This window comes from Haliotis rufescens, unplaced genomic scaffold (genome assembly GCF_023055435.1).
Source record: "Haliotis rufescens isolate VD_foot unplaced genomic scaffold, xgHalRufe1.0.p SCAF_4, whole genome shotgun sequence".
Taxonomy (NCBI): Eukaryota; Metazoa; Mollusca; class Gastropoda; order Lepetellida; family Haliotidae; genus Haliotis; species Haliotis rufescens.
The window spans coordinates 35,044,856-35,066,883 of record NW_025964112.1 but is presented as its reverse complement, the minus strand read 5'-3'; the positions used below and the strand labels follow the sequence as shown (position 1 = coordinate 35,066,883).

Below are 22,028 nucleotides of genomic sequence, written 5' to 3'. Positions count from 1 at the left end.
AGGACACAATGACATGCAGCAACAAAGCCAACATGCCTGACCATCCGATCCCGTTAGTCTACAACAAGCTGAAGACTAATTAAACCCGGATGTTCAAAGGTTAACAATAGTTACCTCAATAAGTCACAATAGAATTCACTTTCCGTCACGTTCTGTAATGCTTCCTACACACCACGGATCTTCCTTATTTCGCAAAGCAATCATATGTATTTTAATATCATTATTGTTATTTAACCTCTTCTTACCGCCAGTTCCATCTTGCTGTGGCCGAAGGGCTTTGCCGCTGCCTGTGAAGGACACAGCTGCCCTGCCGACAGATACTGTCAGGTCCTGCATGACGGTTCCACCAAGTGCAAACGGTTTCACTGAACAGAATATCTACACAGTATTTATTTGTATTGACAGAAATTATACAATGGAATCACCTAGTGACGGTTAGTATGAACTTTTCAAAAACCTAGTGCTGCTGCTGCTGCTGCTGCTGCTGCTGCTGCTGCTGATGATGATGATGACGACGACGACGATGATGATGACGATGATAATGATGATTATGATGATGAAATACTAACTAAAATAGCTTCAGATAAACATATTGGCGGTAAAAATAAAGCCATCGTGTAAACCCTGCGGAAGGATTACTACAGATCAAGACAAATATAAACTAAATGTCTAAAGTCAACATCAAGATCAGGATGTTTGATTGAACAACAGCCCTCCGACATGGATACTTTATAGTAACATTAAAAGTGACAGAATTACACAGCATGAAGGAGGAAGTGTTCATTTGCGTCAGGCCAATGTCCGTATGGAGATGACTGGGTTTCATCTATGACAGCGTGGCCAATGCTTCTGGAAATCGGCCCTGCATACAGTTGGATGACAACTCCCCATTTTCAACATCATTGGATGACCGTATTCGACGCCAGTGTTCTCCCGCCAGCAGTCGAGGCCGTCGCTATTGAGCGATCCCGTCGATAATGATTCGATGCACCATACTATAATGTAATGCCAACGACGTGCTGTGGACTTAGATAGATAGGATTGAGGATTAAAGATTCTGCCTTTGAACTTGTAATGAGAGGGTATGCTACGTTTTAGTAGTTTGGATAAAAACAGTTTTACAATACGCTGAAGAAGTATTTTCTTCTGTGATAAAATTACAATGGCATGATTAGGCAAATGTGTATGGTATTTTATTAAAGAAACAAAAGTCAGAGGCATTTTTGTGCAATAAATACCTTGTGGATTTATATCTTTTTCTCATGTCATCCCTGTAATTAAAAAAATGGGCGAAACCGCATTATCGGTGGTTCGAGAAGGGAGCTAACTCCGTTTGCCTAATCGAAAGTTCGAGGTGGGCCCACATTCGAAACTAAACGCACTTGTTGTTGAGAATATATACCACGTAAACAAACCCGCATAACGAACTCATAATTTGTCTATTTAAAATAAGTATTATGACTTATAATTGGATAAAAATGTACAAATAAGATGGCAATACAGCAGAACTCACTTCTACGAACATCGCCAAACTAGGTCGTGGGGTTATTAATATTCATGAGTTATTCCTTTTATGGAACAAGTTCTCGGAAACGTCTGAGGCTTGTATCATGTCCGAGATCAATTCAAGTGTAGACATATGTTCAGGCTTATATCGCCACCAACACTTATGATTAGATTGATGTGTTATATTGGAAAAGGTAGAATGAGTGGTATTGCCTCTGTAATTTTAATTTGAAGTAGATTTAAGTTTCTTGCTTGGTAGCTATTTTTGTAAAACTAGTGTGGTCAGCTATGACGCAGTTATTCAAACTTCAAAGACTTTTGTGCCTTTTATGGAATTAATGTCACACGAAATGATTTATAAAGATATTTCCCATCAATATTATAAAATATGAATAATATAAAATGTCACATAATGACAAACGTGAGCCCGATAGCCTAAATGACTTCGTCAACCTTATGAAACCCAGCGATTTGAAATTGTGGGCCCACCTGTTTCGATCACTATAAGACGGGAACAATGTGGGCCCACATTTTAGAAAATGGTTATAAGTAAGCAACGCTAATGAAGCTAGCGATTTTTTAATGTGGTCCCTCCTTTTGCAATCACTATGACGGAAGAACGTCTACCCACTAGGCGATATACAAATGTGCGCCCACTTGTTTCGATCACCATATATGACGGGAACAATGTGGGCCCACATTTGAGAAAATGATTATCAATATTTAAGTAGAATTTCGCGATTAATAAATGTGGTCCCTCCTGTTGCAATCAATATGACGGAAGAACGTCTGCCCACATTTAGGGATTGATTATCAGAACTAACGAAACACCCAACGAAGCTAGGCGAAATACAAATGTGGGCCCACTTGTTTCGATCACCATAGATGACGGGGAAAATGTGGGCCCACATTTTAGAAAATGGTTATCACCACTAAACCAATCTTAGAAGATGTACTGATGGAAACATAAATATATAATGCATTCAAACATTTAATTACCTTACGTTTTACCTTAGGGATAAGGTGGGCATTTAATAGCTGGACCAACAACGTGCAGCGTGGGTGGCGCCATTTCTCGCAAATACGAAAACAACGGAGATAGCTCCCGTTTGAAATTAGAGTGACCTCCCTTTCCCAATATGAACCACTGATAATGCGGTTTCGCCAAAAAATGTGAATATTTGTCTTTATCTGATAAGGTCTTAATGTTCCATTAATTGACAATTAATTCGACCCCTGTAAGCGAGCTCATTTTCAAGTCTGCTATCTTTTTTTATTATCAACTTGATATATGAAACTCGCAAACAATATTGTATGCTCTTTTTTGTACAGGTTTCGTGATAGTTTGTATACATTGGAACCGGTATATCTTTTGTACAGAAGAACTGATAGCTTCTGATGTTGCACTGGCATTTTGTAAACGTATGCTGGTTCTTTGTCCAAAATAGTATAATTTCAAAAACTTGCAGTGGGAAACAAATAGTGCACAAGACAAACCTGTTTACAATCGTGGAAGTTTCGTGCATCAAACGTACATGTACTACAATTAACATTTCACACATATACTTAAATGAAACAAGGCCAGTTGACAAAACATATATTTCTAAATTCGCAATGACGTACCCAAAAAATATTTACGGTGGAACCCAAGTCTTTTAGAATCAACATTATAATAGCCATGAACGACATTTAGTCTAGGCCTGTGTGTATGTTTGCATTTTGGCACGTTAGTTTTCATCTTACTTACAAAACGAAGGAAACCGCAAAGCTCAACAAGCTCTCGAGCATCATACACTCTTCAAAAGAAGAAACGCAGTAGTATGTAGTTCATTGAAAAATCCTGTATATAAATTGAATATATTGGAAAATGTTGGTGTCCTCATACTCGACAAACGGTGCGTCAAAACGGCATTGTTTTCATACTTGTTCAAAAATGTTATGGAGGAAAACAGTAAAGCAAAATGCACGTGCAAGTTATGACCTTCGTAACTCGTGGTAGTGGCTATAGAAAGGCAAGCATAAGCCAATAATTTGCCATTCAATTGTCAACATTTTTCAAGTTCGAAAATGCCGAGACTCAGCGCTGCCGATCGGAACATCGCCATAGGACGTATCCAAAGAGGCGAATCGCAGTCTTCTGTTGCACGCCACTTCAACGTCCACCACAGCACCATTTGCCGCCTTTGGGACCGATACAAACAGTTCAATTCCACTGCAGACCGTCCGAGAACCAGCCGAACAAGAGTTACCACCCCTGCATAGGATCGCTACATTCGACTGTTCCACCTACGTCATCCCAATGCCATAGCTACGGAAACTGCAGGACGCATCACTGGTTTGAGGAGGATATCGGACCAGACTGCCAGGAACCATCTTCGTGAGGCTGGAATCCGAACCAGAAGACCAGTTATCGGCCCTGTTTTGCAACAGATCAATCCATAGTGACGCTTGCGTTGGTGCCATACCTTACAGCCTTGGAATTTTGGAAACTGGAAACGAGTGTGGTTTAGCGATGAATCATGATTTCTTCTTTACTGGCGAGATGGAAGACAACGTGTTTATCGTCGTCGAAATGAGCCTTTTGCCCCATATTGTGTACGTGAACTCGACAATTTCGATGGCGGTAGTGTCATGGTGTGGGGGCCATATCCAACACCATGAGATCTGAACTGGTTGTGGTTCGGGGAAATTTGACACCAAATCGCTAAATGAATCAAATTCTTCAACCTCACCTTATTCCAATCATTGACCGCCAGAGGGAGCTGTTTCAACAGGACAACGCCTAACCGCACACACCTCGTGTCACGGCAGACTACCTTTCAGAATGCCAACATCAACGACTTGCCATGGCCCTCGAGATCTCAATCGAACACCTCTGGGATGAACTCGATCAACGTGAAACGTCAACGTCAGAACACACCGCAGACACTCCTACAACTGGTCAACGCGTTACAAGCAGAATGGCGGAGAATTACGCAGGACAGAATTCGTACACATATCTAGTCAGTGCCGAGGAGATGCAGAGCCGTGATTGCTGTCACACGAGATACTGAGTTCAGCGCCACCTTGTGGCCTTGCTGTTGTGACATGACAACGAACAGTTTTCAATGCCTATGTACAACGACAACATGTGACTATCGAGCTCTAAAATTTCATATTTGTATCTATGATATTAAATATATCGACATTATTAGGTACAATAAATTTTCTCAAAGTCTACCTGTGCGTTTCTTTTTTTTTAAGAGTGATGTTTATTCAATTAGTGTCTTAAATTCACAATAATGTTGGGGACACGTGTGGCCTAGTCGTCTAAGGAGCCGCGCCGCGATTCGCTGTGCAGAGTTGCGTCCCATGGACACGCAAGAAACCTATGATTGTGGGTTCAAAAATCCAAGTTCGCCCTGATTATGTTTCTAGGTTTGTCAGCACCATACCCGTGCTCGTGGGTTTCCACAAAGTGGTTAACGTCTGAGACCTGCATCACTTCGGGCTTTCCTCCCACATTAAGCTGACACGCCGTGATATAACTGGAATACTGTTAAAAGTGGCGTTAATCCCAACTCACTCACTCACTCACGATGATACAAACCTGGCGTATTTTCCAATCAGCTAATAGGCATGTAAACAGCAGAAGAAAAAGAAGGAAATAGGATTGGGGTTATAAGATCGAAAACAGACTAGTCACAAATAATTGATCAAGGTAAAAAAGTAGAAAACCCTTGTCGATCAAACTGTTTGCAGATCCAGTAATAAGCTAATAAGCTAATACCTCAATCGACCACTTACAGCCACAATCCACAGAACATGGCATAACGTGATTATGTTGAAAGGGTATACTGGAAGAGTAGGTCTATGTTGAGATAGATTTCTATTTCCATTGGGAATATACTGCTTTGGTGCCTGCTAGAAGTCTTTTAATGACAGCACCGTCCAAACAACACGTGTATGTTGTCTTCAAAATCCTCAGACTCTTCAAGATGTGCTTTCGGGTCTTTCGGGTTTTCTACATCGTCTCGACATGCTCACGTTTCGTCGACGCCATCAATGTATGTGTGGACGTGAACAAAATTCCGCACCTTGCAGTGAATAGTAACCTTTTGGTAGCACACACGTTATACAAACAGGTGACACCCTCTACTCTTTTAAAATGTGTACGACGTTGTCAAGGATGGACACTGTGTAAATCTTTTGATTTTAACTTCGGAAGTTCGGAATGTTCTCTCAATACAGTCAACAGTTCTGATCTGAGCTCAGAGACCCTCGTGCTGCATGACGGAATGGTTCACAGGTAACGACTTTGTTTATGTTATATTGAGTTTTTATCCACCAATTGTCTCAGTGTTAATGACGGAGTAGATTAGTTGTTTAATTGTAAACTAGTCAACCCAGCCACCCCAGTCACCCCAGTCACCCCAGCTTACTCGCGCACTCGCTCAAGTTTCGTTCTGACTATGATCCTTGTTTTATCAAGCACAACATCAGGTTTTTTTGTAAACGTCTACGAATTACGTCAGTTTGGACCTCCTTTCCGAATAAAGCTTACATACCTCGACGAATCACTGGCATTGTTGTCAACCCTCAAAGGCAGGCTGTTCCACGAGAACCTTCAGCAATGGAGTGAGTGAGATGGGTTTTACGCTGCTTTATATAAAATTTCAGTTGTAGCACAGGGGTCATTGGAAATGGGCTTCACACATTGTACCCATGTGGGGAATCGAACCCGGTTTTTCAGCGTAACGAGACCACTGGACTATCCCGGCAGTGGAGACTGATATTGCATGATCTGATTGCCAACCATGTGCCGACTGATCCCGTCGCATATAGTTCTTACAATACGACAGCTGGTACAAAAAGTGGCAAGGTTGATAAAAATTACGTACACAATTTGAAATCGAGCAGCAATAATATATGGGACATGACTTCTGTCAGTATCATATTGTGCCATGTGATCCAATAATTCCTGTCGGTACTGGCAGAGATGACCTAGGACAACATATACCTCACGGATACACACGTCGTCTCAGTTCATCGCAGGTGATGTTTGGGACTAATTTAAGACTTGAAGACTAGCCTGGTCAAGGAAACACACTGACATTGTTAGGTGCAAGTAAGTCGGCCCATCTTGTGTTTGTCTGTTTGTTTGTTTGTTTGTTTGTTGTTTAACCCCAGACCAGATAATCCAGTGATGGCATCATGAGCATCGATTTAAGCAACTGGGATACGATGGCATGCATCAACCAATTCAGAGAGCCTGACCACCCGATCCCGCTAGTTGCCTCGTCCGAAAAGCAAGCGGCGTTATTCCCAGCTCACTCACTCACTTTTACTGGACTTTCCTCAAGACTTAAGTTTTTATGTTAGATATGTTTCTGCTGTTAAAAACCTGGAGTAACTTTAATCAAGTGAGCGAGTGAATGAGTTTGGGTTGACGTCACTTTGAACAGTATTCCAGCAAAATTTATATAAAAGAATTTTCCACGTTTACCACTTTGGTGAAATCCACGAGCCTGTGCATGGTGCTGACAAACCTAGAAACATAATCGGGGCGAACCGGGATTCGAACCTACGAACAAAGACTTCTTGCGTGTCCAAGGGACGCAACTCTGCACAGCTAATTGCAGTGCCTTATTCGACTGAGCTATCCGTGGTTACCAACTTTAATGAAACACAGCAATAATGATTACTATTTTTTATTAACTCAGAACATGAAGGGAAACCATTTAAATACCGTTAGATGTATGAGACCATCCGCTTTTTATATTACCAGGCTGTCAACGGGTTATGTGTTGATACACAACGTAATGCAGCTGTTTGTTTAGTTAACAGTGTTATCTTGATTTTTTTTAAACATACATTTCGGTGTGGGGTGTTTTTTCAGTTCAATTACACCATGGTCTCCGAGTTTTGCTGGCCTGTGTCAAGACCACACGTGCCCTGATGACCAGTACTGTGACGTTGATGGCGGTGTTCCAGCCTGTCTTCCTTTCGTGTGACTAAGTACATTTCATTCATCCATCCATTTATTTGTCCAGATGACGATACCATGAAGTAAGAGTGAGTGAGTGAGTGTGTTGGGTTTAACGCATCTTTGAACAGTTTTCCTTTTATATCACGGCGTGTCAGCTTCATGTGGGAGAAAAGCCCGAAGTCGTTACCACTTCGGTGAATCCCACGACCACGGGTATTGTGCTGGTGAACCTTTAGGAGATAAACCTACTGTGTTTTGAAATTGTATGTAGTTCCGTTGTATACAGACTGATCTACAATGACACTTCTTCGTTAGGTGGAACCTCGTTATTCCGAACACCCCGTAATCAAAACGAATGTTGCTGGGGACGTTTCTTAATACAATGTAATAAAGGATGTTCTCTGACCTTTATTTGGAGTATTTCGGACATAGGAATTTGTTTTAATCTTAATGATTTAATCCAATTTCCAATTGAATAAAGGAGGTTAATGTGCCTACTGACCTATTATAAACTACGGGGCAAATTCCTCTTTTGATGGTCTTACAGTTTTCCACAAAAGTACGCCTTACATTAGTTCAATCACTTATAGATAAAACTTTCCTCAATACGTCATAGTGTTAGTGTGCAAATTCGTGTATGTTTAATATATAACTCCCTGTCTTTTACGATTTGAAATTGGGTCTTTATTTCTCGCCTGCATGCTTTATTTGGCTACAGATTGTCTTAAAATATGTCTGTAAAGGGCTCCCGATACACCACAGTTCGAATTGCGCGGCGAACACAAATACATACCCGCACACATCCTTAAGGGGCCATAACTGAGCACAAATGACTCGTTAAACCGGATTTGTTAGCAATTCGGATGTTTTCACCAAACACAGCACGGTCCCGAGCCACGGGGTTTCACTGCATCGTGTTTGCAGAATACAGTCCTATTGCAAAGAATCAAAACCATCCTTACATGCAGAAACAATTCAGGTTATTGTCTTTTATATTTATAAAACATGCATTAAAATAGCAAAATTACCTTGGAAGTGTATATATATAAAGCAGTCATGTCAAAATGGGAATTATTTGCTTTATATATTTTCCTGAATTTGACTGTCGCTTTTTTTAAAAGATGTTGCCCTGTTGACATCTCAGTGATGTCATATCACCTACATCCCCTTATTATATTAAGTATGGGTTTTTTTAATATTAGGAACATAAATTAAGCAACTAGGACGGTTGGATATATTATCCAACTGTCCATACATAAAACTCACACTGGAAAGCAGACACAATAAACGCCTGAAGAGTGACAATGTATTGAACTGATGTTTATGAAATGGTGCACAGTTTCATGCATTGCTAGTAATTATTTAGTGAAACTTCTAAACACTTCTCTTACAATTCAGTTACTGGGCTGCTAGAGACTTAGTGATCCCAGCAACCGTGTTGTTGGACTAACGTCACGAAGTATTAATTCGCGGGTGTATGTTCCAGACAACTTCCCAAATTGCGTCCTGGAGTTTTGTGACCTATTTGCAAGCTCTGTCCCTGCACAAGGTGACGTCGTTTCTTTTACTAGTGGACGATGAACATGTTTTCAGTGAGGCAACATCGATTTGAGTTTGAGTTCGTTTGAAATTCAATCAGAAAAGTTGTTTCCAGTCATACTACTATTCGCGAATTCAATGTTTGACCAATTAAAAAGCTGTTTAGAGACATGAACTTCCTGTAATCATGTAACCATACATACCGTGTGACCGGAAACCAAAGTTTTTCAGTTCGATATTGGTCCTGTTTACATATATATGCGGCTACCTGAAGAGCTCACTTCGGTGTGGCGGCGAGTCGCTGTTTATGACTGAGATATGTAGGGCTACGGGTAAATGGCAGACACATGGTGCATGTCCATATCGTAGGTAGTCGGTTCTGCTCTGAGCTATGTGGTGAATTAGGAGAAACGCAATCTCTGATATCCATTCATTTTAAGACAGCAATTATTGTCTTCTGCTCACAAACCACTAACTGTTATTGTACGATGTTCTCGTATATATGTTGTACTCTCTTCATAAAGACACACTTGTACACAGTGTACAGGCGAGTGGGCATCACATACAAGCGACAGAACACTTTCCATATTCAGTAGTTATCTCTGCTAAAAGCAGAGTTCATTGTACGATTTCGACTGTATCATGAGCATGTGTTTTTGAATCACTATCAAAATAGACATGATACCAGGTGTTCGCGAAAAGGTTAGCGTATCCTGCGCCACCGGTGGCACTCGCCACAAACACATGCAAAGTCAAGTCAGTTGTTCAGCTGAAACAACACGGAACATATGGGAACTGCATCGGACATCATTTTTGTCACTGATGCGTCAAATTTGGAAATGTCCTCCACATGTCTACCATACAACTCTTTTTACTGGGGACTCGAATGTTGTAATCTTGATCAAACAACTTCTGAGCAAGAGTCGCATGACGCTCTTTCAAATCTTGGTAGAAAGAGCATGCACGATTGTATGTCAAAAGTTGTGAAATGTAAACACCAAAGGCTGGAATATTGCTCCACACGAAGGGAAAGGTGACTATAGGAAAGTTGAGGTCATCCCTCATGTCATACACTCTTGTGGAGAGTGTTTTGTCATTCTGAAGTTTTATATATATAAATCTAAATATGAAAAAGATGAGGCGGTCTCACTGGTCTCATTAAATTCCTGTTCAGGTGAGTAAATCAGTGGAAGGGAACTGGCTCTTTGTTTGTTACTGAACGATATCAGATCATCGATATACCTGAAGCTTAAGTTTTGACATTGCCAATCCGAGCAGAAATTCCGATTCATATGTATAAAGAAACAGATCCAAAAGAAGGGGAGCAACATTGGTGCCCATGGGAATGACTACTTCTTGCCTAAATGTTATATGACGGCGGTCTGTAAACAGACAGTCCAGTGATTGATATCATGAGCATCGATCCACCCAACTGGGATAAGATGACATCCATCAACCAAGTATGCGAGCCTGACCACCCGATCTCACCAGTCGCATCTTACGACAGGCATAGAAGCCTTTCACGACAAGCAATGGTTGCTGAAGATTAATTCTAGCCCGGATCTTCACGGGTGTCCGATCCATGTTGTCGGCTCTCACAACAAGCATAGGGTTCTGGTGATCTATTCTTACCCGCGGGATGATCCCGACGAGGATAAGACATACAATTTCTTACTGAATCAATAAGTATTTAAACTGAAGCAGAACACTGAGAGTCCCACATGATTGAGGACGTGCACTGTGTGACGGATAACTGCACCATCGCGTATTCCCTGTGAACATTAAGCATAACCTTACTTTATTACGTCAACTTAATAACTCGATTTGTAACTGTAAAAGGAATCCGGTTGTCATAACAATGACTTGTCTTAAAATAACAACAGAATAATTGGTTTGACAAAATCCATAGCCGGTAACAGGAGAGAAGTGAGACATGCCCTACAGGGCAGTGGTGTAACAACATCAATTGACAATGTCAATATCGGCTGTGGCCACCATTTGCGTTGATACAGGGGGCACCGGGGGTGAATCGGAGACGCCAGATGTTTGAAAACATCATGGGCGATGTCGTTGTAAATGTCAACCAAATAATGAGCAAGCGTTACCGACTGTTTCTAGTCCTGTCGTTGGCGTCGAACCATCTCATGTCAGACATGTTCTGTGGGAAGAGGTCTGGAGGAAGAGCTACCTATGTCAGCACAGCAATCTTATGCTACCTCAAAAAGCAGGTTACAACTAGTGTAACCTGTATATGTTTAACCGACTGAAGTGGGACGTGCATTCTCAGCTCCCTGGGGATAATATGTCAGACATCCCTTACGCTGTAGCTCATTGGCATAAACAGGACGTGTGTAGGCACACCTAGGTTGGTGTAGGTAGTCTTCAGAATACTTGAACCAAACTTTCACAAGATGTGTATTCATTGGCTTCTGCTTTTCTTCATAGTAAGCTCGTGTTCACATAGAGCCAAGACGATCAGTGTGTGCACTGAAATCCGAAAGATACCAGAGTTGAAGATGGACCATAACCTGTTTCTACCTAAAAGCCAATTCAAAATGCTAAGGTCTTTATCACTTCTTAGGTGTGCGCGACGATGTCAAGGATGGACACAGTGCAAGTCGATTGATTATTTCATAGACACTTCCACTTGCCAACTTAACACGGTCAACAGTTCTGGGGTAATGACATCGAGTCTCAGAGCCAGGCGGGGTTCAGTTCACAGGTAACACCTGTTTCATCTTTTGTTATATATTTTGTTCCATTTGAACGCATTGTCAAACGGATCGGACAAACGTATCAGTAACATGGCCACTTTCGTCTCAAGTGAAACCCTATCCATTACCAGTGCCCATCACGTAAATTCTGCAGTTAGGTGTTTTCTTGCTTTAATGGTTATTCCATATTCTTCTCGTATTAGTAAAATCTTTACGAGTCGCTATTCGGCTTGACCCGGATAAACACGAGTTGCTCACGAATGTGCTGTGGAGCGCTGGGGAATAGTCTGGAAGGTTTGGGGGCTTTATAAGAGGACGAAGGCGCGACTTGATCATCTCTCTCACGTTTTATCTGACATTTTCAAGACCAGCTTTCGTGTAAAGATCACTTATCACATCGAATTCCCAGCCTAGGTCTATCTTTGAAGTTTGACCACTGTCGCTACTGGATGAATATATTATTATCACTGACTTTTTTGTACTGCCATTATTATTGTTTTGCAGCAATATGTAACCTAATGGAGGGAGAAAAGAAATGAAGTTATCTCCTTACTGACTCAAGAACCCTTACGTCCTTCCTTTAATTTTGGTCAGTTTGCTTAGCGTTCACCAAGTATTTGTATCCGAGGAGTGAGTGAGTGAGTGTCAAAATAAGTCAAAATTAGTTTAATTGAGTATAGACCTTTGGCCCATATACAAGAAATGCAATGCCAATAATACAATGTGAAGTATATTACATGGATTTTACGACGTCATGTCTTTTTTTGTATGTATAATATACATAATATTGCAGACGTTTTAATAATTCATCCTGAGTTGTACTGACATTTCCAATACAATTCTGGCAAATAAACTTTACGCAGTTCAGTATAATGTTTACAGATCAATACGAAATGATATTCAACTTCATCAGACATATTGCAAACAGGACCCCTAGTAAGCATGATTCAATAGACAGCCAACTACCCTTGTTCTGTCGTAAAGGTAATACGTTACATATTAATTTAATAAAAACACTGCATACATGTTTGCTATTGTAAATACTCAAATATCTAACAGGTTCAAACAGTGTTTTATATTCTTTATACATCACATATCTGGTACTACTGTTGAGTGTTGACATCCAGTTTTGACGAAATTCATCTACAAGACACGTTTTAAATACACCAATGAAAGCAATAGTGTCCCCAACAGACTGGTTTAACCATACAAATCCCAAACCATGCGAAAATATAATGTTACGAACAGATGCCACCAAAGGATGAAGAGTATTTTCTTGGGATCCGCCCTTCGTGCATTCTGCTTAATTTTAACCAATACTTTATAATGCGGGCCTGCGCATTGACATAAAGCGGGTAGAGACAACATTCACCATAGACAATTGCATTTGGAGAGTGTGTTGAGTTTAACGCCACTTTTAACAGTATTACAGTTATATCGCGGGGTGTCAGCTGAGGAAAGCCTGAAGTGATGCAGGTCTCAGACGTTCACCCCCACGAGCACGGGTATGGTGCTGACAAACCTAGATTGGGGCGAACCGGGATTCAAACCAACAGTCATAGGTTTCTGGCGTGCCCAAGGGGCGCAACTCTGCACAGCGAATCGCGGCGCCTTAGACGACTGGGACACCCGTGCCCCCTGTATCCGAGAAAAAGATGTGATTGATGTTAATGAGGTTGGCGTGATATTGGGTTAAGTTCAATTGTTTCGTTTCAGTTCCATATCAGCGTGGCCTAAGAGTTTCGCTAGTGCATGTCAAGATCACAGTTGTTCTGGAGACCAATACTGTGAAGACGTTGACGGTGCACAGACCTGTGTCCTCATCTGAATGGAATAGCATGACCTTGTGTCCATTTGTGTTGATGCCCGCTGCCTCTTGATTGAAAACCCTTGGACAAGGACACCAGGTGAACATTTCGAAAAGATGGCAAGGACATCACCCACAATCGCCATGTAATGCACAGGTCCCAAATACACCAAGAAGCCTTTCAACAGTTTTCATATTTGCCGGGCAGGCTTGGTTTTCTTGGGTAGAAATTGTCAACATTTATAGTTATTTACAATAACGGTGTAAGGGTTGATCATTTAAAGGTCTTCGAATGGGCCGATTACTTTTAGTTTTTTAGGACATCAAGCGTTTTTGTTTCGAAAACTTTGTACAAACTTATTTTTGTTTCCGTACTTTTATGGACAGTTTTCTAAACAAATCCCACAATTTAAAATGATCGGTACCTTAACCGCTTTAACAATTAAACTTCAATCGCAAGATCTTAACGTTTGCAGTTGTTACGTTAATTCTTTATGTGGCTGTAATGTGTTACAATGATCTTTTCCATACGCTTTGACGTTGTTTTTATATTATATATTTATTGACACTTCAGTCCAGCTATTCATGTTTCATTACAAATATTTGATAGACGTTTCTAAATTAATCTTACTTGCGCTGTAGCTTCTACATAATAAGAAATGTTATATTTATCCTATGTGTACACAACAGCTAACTTGCTGATGTGATTATACAAACCCTAATATAGTTACAATGACCCCCGATAAAGAAGATGAATTGTGTGGACGGTATAGACAACACAACTGTTCATGTTTTCTGTCACTTCAAATTCAAGACAACCTCGCTGTTTGTCCAGAATATGGGAAACATTACACGTATACACAATGACATTAATCATTTAATTAATAAATTCGGAAATGTGTTAATCTGAACGATTTCTATTTGAACGCCATTGTCTGGATTAATGGGATTTAATTGCATGGCCACATTTAATCGTTAATATACAGCATTTTTTAATCAAAAAAATAATGTTTATAACCGAAAATACTTGTTTCAAAAAGGGGGTTATGGTAATTCAATTAAATTTATCTCGATTCCCAAAATGGCACAACGTGTGATACCGCTTTTGATATGGCTTCACTGCATCTGTATTGTGTCGTGCTGGATGGTCCTGTGGTGTTAAATACTTGTGCGACAGGGCTGGAATCACTCCATGGTTACTGCAAATAGACCTGTGTCCGCTGGTAGGTTCATCCGGCGTTTTCGATATGCTCACTTTACTGGCCGTATTTGTATTTGATCACACTTCTAAAGAACATTTACTTCATTCCATGATATTATATAATCGATACATTATATCAGCACTGAAGGTTTAGTAGTTTCTTTCGATATGCTTACTTTACTGGCCGTATTTGTATTTGATCACACTTCTAAAGAAAGTTTACTTCATTCCATGATATTATACAATCGATACATTTTATCAGCACTGAAGGTTTAGTAGTTTCTTTCGATATGCTTACTTTACTGGCCGTATTTGTATTTGATCACACTTCTAAAGAACATTTACTTCATTCCATGATATTATATAATCGATACATATCAGCACTGAAGGTTTAGTAGTTTCTTTCGATATGCTTACTTTACTGGCCGTATTTGTATTTGATCACACTTCTAAAGAACATTTACTTCATTCCATGATATTATATAATCGATACATTTTATCAGCACTGAAGGTTTAGTAGTTTCTTTCGATATGCTTACTTTACTGGCCGTATTTGTATTTGATCACACTTCTAAAGAACATTTACTTCATTCCATGATATTATATAATCGATACATTATATCAGCACTGAAGGTTTAGTAGTTTCTTTCGATATGCTTACTTTACTGTCAGTATTTGTATTTGATCCGACTTCTGAAGAAGGTTTTCTTTATTCCATGATATTATATAATCGATACATTATACCAGCACTGAAGGTTTAGTAGTTTCAGAAATAAGGTATCTGTTGAAAAATGCCAGGGTAGTGGGGTAGTCTAGTGGTTAAAGTATGTGCTCGTCACGCCTAAGTCCCTGGTTAAATTCCCTACAAAGGTACAAAGTGAAAATAGCTGGAATCTTGTTAAACCAACCATTGAAAACTGCAAATGTCAAACCAGTATACAGTAAAACACACAAAAACAAGAATAAAACAATTCACACGTGACTTACGTATTAAGTACCAAAATCAATACATCATCATTTCTTTCTTGACTGTCAATGTCAAAATCAAACAAGAAATCTGTAAGCACTAGCTTGTATTTTTGTAAGGAACTGTTGAGAGTACTCGATTGAGGCTATAGTTATGTCATCACGCATAAGAACAGAATCACAAGCTGCAGATATCTCATCAAAATACATTGTGGCAGATTAATAATATTCCTGTTACCCTCAATAGATAATTTCACACGCGTAGATGCTGAAATACGAACGAATCTAAGTTATGAGTATACCAACCCGTTTGTGTATTGTCTTTTATCTGTGTTTCATTATATATTCAGTGTGAAAGAGTTGTGTTTTCTAACCCGTGAAGGTCTGGGTTAGAATTGGTCTTCATTAACCCATGCTTGTCGTAAGAGGCGACTAACGGGATCGGGTGGTCAGGCTCGCTGACTTAGTTGATGCATGTCATCGTATCTCAACAGCGTGGATCACTGCTCATGATGTCAAGCACTGGATTGTCTGGTCCAGACTCGATTATTATCAGACCGTCGTCATAAAGCTAGACTATTGCTGGGTGCGGCGTTAAACAACAAACAAATAAAAAAAATGAGTTTTCTGAAATTGTTAAAAGTGACATTTTCATTGCAGTGAACACACTAGTTATTTCACTGCAGGGAACATAACTCTTTGACCGTATTGTTGTCATAAAAGAGTTACATCGCCCATATTGTCGTAAGTAAATACCCCGTACACAAACTGTTGACTTCCTTTTTACGTTACTTACACATTGAGAAGGCAAATTAATGACAAATGATCATTTACGGGGCTTTGTCGTTTCTTGCCTTTTGCTATTCCGTTAACAAATGTTTCGTTATAAACCGTCAATTTCTCATTTAACTCGTCAAGTGAGACTTTTCATTTCGCAAAGCACCATGTTTGTTCCTTGAGCAGCATGTTTTCCTTCGCTTCCAACATCGGTCTCGAAGCTTACAAAAATATGTTTAATATATGCAGAATAATGAATAAAATATCAACTAAAAAACGTTTATAAAAATAAATTATTCCATGTGTCTCGTGAAATATCATGTTTCACTGATCTCGTGACGGGGGAAAGGATATATTTTCAGTCGTGGCTAATGTCTCCCCCGCGACACATGAAATATCCTCTATATTTTACCATAGATGTCCCAAGTGCTATTGTCTTTTTTACGCTTGACACACAAATATATGTTTCCATAAAACACCCAACTTCTAATTCTTAAAGACGTATGCACAAAATGTTCATGTTACATAGCAGACAGCTTTGTTAGGTTGTGAAACCGAACTGTCATTGTTCTTATTTTAATCTGTATTTAATATTTATTGTTGTGAGGTATTGTTACACTCAGAATTTACATACATATTTATCTTGAAATAACATGTACATACCTTTTGTCATTAATACCTATTTGAATAAAATGAATATACTTTATAGCACAACAAAGGGTAACTCTTCCGTTGTGATGTTCAGCAGCTGTTCTATCGAGACCTTTTGTCTTCTGAGCAGCAAGTGTGTTCCTAAAACCTCCGCCTTGTATTGATTTCATTGTTACAACAATTGTATGATTATTTAAAAGGTTGATTGTAACAATTTGCATGAATAATGGCGGTAATTCGTAATTTCAAATAAGGATAAAATTCTGACTTCGCTTATCATGTGTCATCGACCTGGATCGTTGCTCATGCCTTCAGTCACTAGTTTGCCTAGTCTAATCTCAATTTTTAAAGACCACACACGGGAGGCTAGAATATTCCTGTCTGTGGTGTTAGACAACAAGGGCGGATCAAGCATTGTTGAAAAGGAGGGTCCAAAATATCAAAATCATCTCTCAGATAATTGTACTGCCTACAACATACTACATTTGGTTTCCAAAGGGGTGTCTGTTCAGAGTTGCGTCCCTTGGGCATGCCAGAAACCTATGATCGTGGGTTCGAATCCCGGTTCGCCCCAATTATGTTTCTAGGTTTGTCAGCACCATACCCATGCTCGTGGGTTTCACCGAAGTGGTAACCGTCTTAGACCTGCATCACTTCAGGCTTTCCTCCCACATTAAGCTGACAGGCCGTGATATAACTGGAATACTGTTAAATGCGGCGTTAAACCCAACTCACTCACTCACTCACTCACTCACTCCAAAGGGGTGTGAGCTATTCTAACCCGCCATTCCCGCAGGGTGAAGTAAGAAACATGAATTCACAAGATGATGCTACGTCATGGGCTGATTAAGGATTGTCGTCTTTTCGTTATTCTCGGGCATGTAAGTCTGATATTAATAGTCAAAGTGTCGGTTCATTTAAAGACACTCACTCTTGAATCATTGACTGAATGTAAGCTGTGTGGCATATCGTGTACCTGGTGGTTGTGCAATGACTGCCCACGCGGGAACACCGAGGAGTTCGCACCATCGATATTCTTGTCAGTCTGTATTGAATTAATTCGTACTTTGACTAATTGTTTGTTGTCTTCTTTATATTGGACTTTGATGTTGGTCTGGTCTCAGTGTTTCCGTGTACGGTACTGAAAGAGAATGTCAAAGCAACACTCAAACGACAGATGTGTTGCCGTGGATGTTTCATGTAGGACACTAATGTCTTCATCTTCAAATAACTCATGACGCATGAGAGATGACAAGCACGCGGAAACAAGCAGGCAATAATGTATTACGAAGGAATAAGCTTTGAAATAAACTAATTGAAATTCAATTCAGCATTCAAATATGAACTTATATGTTTGAATCATTCAATAAATGATCTCAAACAGGAGGCATTAAACTAATTTTTTTTGACCGAACTAAAGACATTAAGACATTTGAAAAACGTTCGCGATATATAACGTTCGGTTAGTCTTCTTTAACAGCGGTGCCCCAGTGAGAAAGTGAGTTTGGTTTTACGCCGCTTTAGGAATATCCATTGCTAGGGACACCAGAAATGTTCATCACACATTGTACCTTTGTGAGTATCGAACCCGGGCCTTCGTCGTGACGAGCAAACGCTTTAACCACTAGGCTACCCAACCGCCTCCTTAGTTCCCCAAATGGAATAAACGGTCCTATTTCAAATTATATATAATATTATACTAAGCGGCAGTTTAACATGAATACCTCACACAGACATATTATATTGACACCCAACCGACCATTAATGGTTTTATCCCCTTAATGCCGAACACAAGGCACAGTAACAACAAGTACCGTGTGTTTACGTATTTTGGTAAGATGCGGACAGGGCATCGAACCATCAACCTTCCTCTTCTTCGGGAACACGCTCTATCCACTAGATCACAAAGGCGGTACAACATTGAGACATAAACATTCATATAACATTCTGAAAAAGGATGATCATGATTTCTTTGTAACGGGTTAAGCACGACTTGTGTAAAACCGATTATCTGATAAATTGTTTGTTTGTTGTTTAACGCCGCAATATTCCAGACGTCGGTCTGTAAATAATCGAGTCTGGACCAGGCATTCCAGTGATTGACATCATCAGCATAGATCCATGCAATTACGATACGATGACGTGCATCACCCGATGCCGTTAGTTGCTTCTAATGACAAGCATGGGTTGCTGAAGACCCGGATCTTCACGGGTTTATATGAAGGAAAGATGCTGCCGTATATGTTTATACCTCCGTTTAGTCGCCGGTATATGGCGACGTTAAATATTACACGTGTAGTTGTCTTGACACTAAAGCAAACACATTTGCAGGCTGTTATAGCTTTGGTAGTGCCAACTATGATTCTTTATGCTATAGTCCCCGAGTGCTGATGGATAGAGCGTCTGCCGTAGAGCGGAATCCGGGGTTCGATATCCGGCCGCGTCATTCCAAAAGACGTTATATGATGGTACTTGTTTTTACCCTGCCTGGCGCTCGACATTAAGAGGCTAAAACAAGGACTGTGTGGCTTGGAGTCAGTGTTCATGAGTATTCATGTTAAACTGCGGCGTGGTATAGCCGGCTAGCACTATGAAATCAGCATTATTCCGGACTAGAACAAGCAGCTACACACATACACACGTGCATGCACGTCGCTATATATGTGCAATAAACTTGAACGCGACGTTCAACCCCATTTCACACACCACCTCACCTCTTTATGCTACAAACTGTGTTGGGCGTTGTTCTGCTCCAGCTCTGGAAGTTACAGCTCTTTAACTTTACCTTCCATTTCATACATCATATACTGACTTCCCAGCTTCACATCATTGAACAGGAACGAGATGAGTTTGTGTTGTTGAGAGAAATCGAGCGCAGAATTATTGAACACACCCTGAGTGTCATTACGGGTGTTTACCGTTTTTTTCTTTTTCCTTGCACTGTCTGAATGTTGCAGCAGAACTTGTGATCAATACGCCTTCACTTGCTTCACCGCAAACCAAACACATTACGAGTGGTTTGACGCAGCCAGGCGTATCAAGGCAGTTGTTGTGGAAAAAAACTTTAAAGGGGGCTCTGGAAATTCTGGAAAACCTCAAGATTGTTCATTTCGAAGGTGGTTGACACGTAAGAGAAAATAACATGTGAGAGTGCGGGATTGTTGACAACTATTTTGTTTCGGTTTTGAAGTTAGGATGTATTATAAAGCATCCGTTTGACATACTAGAACTGACAAATTTAATTGTTTTAAAACGGTAATAATTATGTTCTTCTGAGTGACAAAAATAGCGTTGTTTTAAACAATGGTACACTTCTACAACATCATGTACAAAATGGGTGAAAAAGGTCCCAATAACTACGTGTATTAGCGTGAGTGAGTGAGGGGGGGGGGGGGGGGGGGGGGGGCGCAGAAACGTGTATTAGCATGGCCATGTCTATGAAACACGTATACCGTATATCATATCATATATATAGAGAGAGGGGGGGGGGGGGGGGGAGAGAGAGAGAGGGGGGGGAGAGAGAGAGAGAGGGGGAGAGAGAGGGAGAGATTGAAGATGTGGCACATTGTAGCCATTACGGCGTGGATCGTTGCTCACAATATCAATCACTGGATTAACAAGATTATGTAAAGGCCGCTATCATACATTTAATATCCTGGCACAGCACTTTTTGGAAACCTCACATAGTAACACTTCGTCATACTAAACTGGGCGGCAAAAGAAAGTAAGGTCGAGTCCATTGATCGATTAAAAAAAATAACAAGAGGAGGTTTTGGGAGGGGTAACAAATGATTGATCAACCACAGTTTGAATGAAATTGTGCAATCACTGGTAATGTAAGCTCAAGGTTAACAATGGTGGGGTAAGAAATTTCATTTTCAAAAGTTGTCTGAAATGTCACCAATAAATTGTCAGACATACTACAAGTTCATTGTGGACACAGTTGTCTTCAATAGCGTGTATGACCTCCAGCTGCCTCAATGCATGCTGTGATACGCCGCCTCATCGATGACGTCAGTCTTCTGATGACGTGGACTGGAATCCGTTGCCACTCGTCTCTCAGGGCCTGCTGCAATTCTTGTCTGTTGACGGGAGGCTGATGGCGTGCTCTAATCTGTCTGTCAAGGTGGTCCCACAGATGTTCAATAGGATTCATATCTGGGGAATGGGCAGGCCAGGGCAAAACGTCAACGTTCTGCTGGTTTAGAAAGTTCCGAGTCAGTCTTGCAGTATGGGGACTGGCATTGTCGTGTTCAAACAATGTCCCCTGCTGTTGGTTTTGTAAGAACGGAAGCACAACTGGCTGCAACACTTGGTCTCTGTACTGCACAGCGTTCAGGTTTCCCTGTATAATCACCAAATCAGTCTTCTGATCTCCACAAAAAACGCCCCACACCATGACACCTCCCCCGCCGAATGGATGGACCTCTCGAATACACGCCGGAGCCAAACGTTCCCCTCTGCGTCGATAAACTCGTTCTCTGCCGTCATTTCGAAACAAGTTAAACCGACTTTCATCAGTAAACAGCACTCGACGCCAATTTCTCACTTGCCAGCGTCGAACCTGCCTCGCCCATCGCAGTCTCATACGTCGATGTTGAGCAGTCAGTACCATTCCTCGGAAAGGACGATACGCTCGGGTTCCAGCAGCACGAAATCGTCGTAGTACTGTCCGTTGGCTAATGGGATGTCCCACCGTTGTTGCTGCCGTCGCCGTCGCCGTTACGAATCTGTTTCGCAGGTGAATGAGCCGTATCTGACCGTCTTCCACTGGTGTTGTCACTCGGGGTCGTCCCGTTCTAGGCCTGTCCTTTGTCCTCCCTATCTGCCTGTACCGTTGAATCAGCCTGGCTACTGTCAATGGTGTGTTGCCCCCATTTCGGCAATACCGATGGCTCT

General features: G+C 40.8%; 2 long non-coding RNA genes across 2 annotated transcripts in view; one reads left to right on the top strand and one right to left on the bottom strand.

Moving 5' to 3' along the window:
• Nucleotides 1-311: 311 nt before the first annotated feature.
• The window catches only part of LOC124149858, a 74,141-nt gene continuing 52,424 nt past the window's right edge, over nt 312-22,028 (bottom strand). The window contains exon 4 of the long non-coding RNA XR_007218124.1: nt 312-365. This is a non-coding gene — a long non-coding RNA (uncharacterized LOC124149858). The remainder of the gene's footprint in view (nt 366-22,028) is intronic.
• On the top strand, nt 5,335-15,666 carry LOC124149854. Its single transcript, XR_006863171.2, has 3 exons — nt 5,335-5,794; nt 7,385-7,503; nt 13,444-15,666. It is a non-coding gene; the product is annotated as an uncharacterized LOC124149854 (long non-coding RNA).